The sequence below is a fragment of the Schistocerca americana genome, unplaced genomic scaffold (genome assembly GCF_021461395.2).
Source record: "Schistocerca americana isolate TAMUIC-IGC-003095 unplaced genomic scaffold, iqSchAmer2.1 HiC_scaffold_1497, whole genome shotgun sequence".
Taxonomy (NCBI): Eukaryota; Metazoa; Arthropoda; class Insecta; order Orthoptera; family Acrididae; genus Schistocerca; species Schistocerca americana.
The window spans coordinates 5,172-7,500 of NW_025725581.1; the positions used below are offsets into that span (position 1 = coordinate 5,172).

General features: G+C 58.4%; 1 non-coding gene across 1 annotated transcript in view; it reads left to right on the forward strand.

The window, feature by feature from the left end:
• The first annotated feature begins 1,300 nt into the window (after nt 1–1,300).
• Nucleotides 1,301–2,329, forward strand: part of LOC124569445 — a 1,910-nt gene continuing 881 nt past the window's right edge. The window contains exon 1 of the ribosomal RNA XR_006971235.1: nt 1,301–2,329. This exon is cut by the window's right edge and continues 881 nt beyond it. This is a non-coding gene — a ribosomal RNA (small subunit ribosomal RNA).

Genomic DNA, 2,329 nt, shown 5'->3' on the forward strand with positions numbered 1-2,329 from the left:
TCGTCTCCCTATAAGAGCTGGATTGCAGTATGGTATGCCGTGGATGGCGATCAGCATGAGCCGTCTGTTGATGTAGTGGCGCGTGTTGTCAGACGTAGTCGTCTCTTCTCACACACCGTGATAGCATGGTGCACTGCGTTCCACATCTGCGACATGCGACAGAGGCCGGTTGACAGTCGTTCGCGCAATGGACATCGCATACGTACGGGGGCCACCTTCCACGTGTTCGCGAAGCGTGCACATGTTGTTGCGTGTATGTGGGCAGACATAGTGTGTCGTGACACCTGACACAGGCATGCAACAATCGTTGAATTTGCAAATGGCGATGGACGTCTACGTTTGCTGGTGACGTTACGCAAATGAAGAACTGGTAAACCGTTGTGGTGCGGTTGTTCTCGCTAGAGGTGAATCAGTGATGGCGACGATCGGTTGAGCTACCAACCGGTTGTTTCAGCGATACCCACCATGCCCACGAACGTGAATGGCATGTGGGTGTGAAGCGATACGCGGCGGTGGCTGGGTGGGACCGTCCCCGGCCGGTGAGGGGGGGCCTTCCGGCGTGCTGGCCGCGCGGTGCGTGGGCGCACGCGCTACAGCCGGCTGGTGGGGGCGGCCAGTGGCAGGCGCGCCGGCCGACGGAGGCGGCAGGCGGCGCAGCTGCGCGCCGGCGCACCCTGCACGCGGCGCCGTGCGGCCAAAGTAGGTCCTCGCGGGCCCGGTGCGAAGCGCGGTGGACATCTGCAGTGTGCTGGTCCGATTGAGGACTGTGTGCGCTGAGGATGCGCCGCCGCCCGGCGCTCGGCGCCGCGACGCCGTCTGCTGCTCGGTCGCCTCTGCGGTTCTCGCAGGTGGATTGTATCGCAGCTGTGCGGACGTGTTGGCGCGTGCGCTGTGCTGGGAGAGTTCGCTTCGGCACCCAAGTGGGGCTTTTGTCCTTCTGTGGCGCTGGCGTTGGAGCTGCCGGCCACCGTAGGTGGCGCGTGTTGTCTCCCGCCGGCAATGCCACGACAGCACGCTCCCGGGCCTCTGTCGGCAGCGGCAAGCTCAGTTGGGAGCACGGGTGGTCGCACCTAAAGCGTCTACTCGCCAAACTCCGGGCGATTGCGCCTCTCTCGAACCCGACCAAGTACTTAGGACGGCGCTGCGCGCCGCCGGGACCTGAGAGGGTTTCGAGGTGTATTGTGCAGGGGAGCTCAGCCTCCTCCTGTTTGCAGAATAATTGAGCGGACGCTTGCGTGTTCGCGCGGGCCCCCGGGACACACTCCCGGGCGGCCGGCTGCTCAGCTCTAGTTGACGCAGCTCCCTGGTTGATCCTGCCAGTAGTCATATGCTTGTCTCAAAGATTAAGCCATGCATGTCTCAGTACAAGCCGCATTAAGGTGAAACCGCGAATGGCTCATTAAATCAGTTATGGTTCCTTAGATCGTACCCACGTTACTTGGATAACTGTGGTAATTCTAGAGCTAATACATGCAAACAGAGTCCCGACCAGAGATGGAAGGGACGCTTTTATTAGATCAAAACCAATCGGTCGGCTCGTCCGGTCCGTTTGCCTTGGTGACTCTGAATAACTTTGGGCTGATCGCACGGTCCTCGTACCGGCGACGCATCTTTCAAATGTCTGCCTTATCAACTGTCGATGGTAGGTTCTGCGCCTACCATGGTTGTAACGGGTAACGGGGAATCAGGGTTCGATTCCGGAGAGGGAGCCTGAGAAACGGCTACCACATCCAAGGAAGGCAGCAGGCGCGCAAATTACCCACTCCCGGCACGGGGAGGTAGTGACGAAAAATAACGATACGGGACTCATCCGAGGCCCCGTAATCGGAATGAGTACACTTTAAATCCTTTAACGAGTATCTATTGGAGGGCAAGTCTGGTGCCAGCAGCCGCGGTAATTCCAGCTCCAATAGCGTATATTAAAGTTGTTGCGGTTAAAAAGCTCGTAGTTGGATTTGTGTCCCACGCTGTTGGTTCACCGCCCGTCGGTGTTTAACTGGCATGTATCGTGGGACGTCCTGCCGGTGGGGCGAGCTGAAGGCGTGCGACGCGCCTCGTGCGTGCTCGTGCGTCCCGAGGCGGACCCCGTTGCAATCCTACCAGGGTGCTCTTGAGTGAGTGTCTCGGTGGGCCGGCACGTTTACTTTGAACAAATTAGAGTGCTTAAAGCAGGCAAGCCCGCCTGAATACTGTGTGCATGGAATAATGGAATAGGACCTCGGTTCTATTTTGTTGGTTTTCGGAACCCGAGGTAATGATTAATAGGGACAGGCGGGGGCATTCGTATTGCGACGTTAGAGGTGAAATTCTTGGATCGTCGCAAGACGAA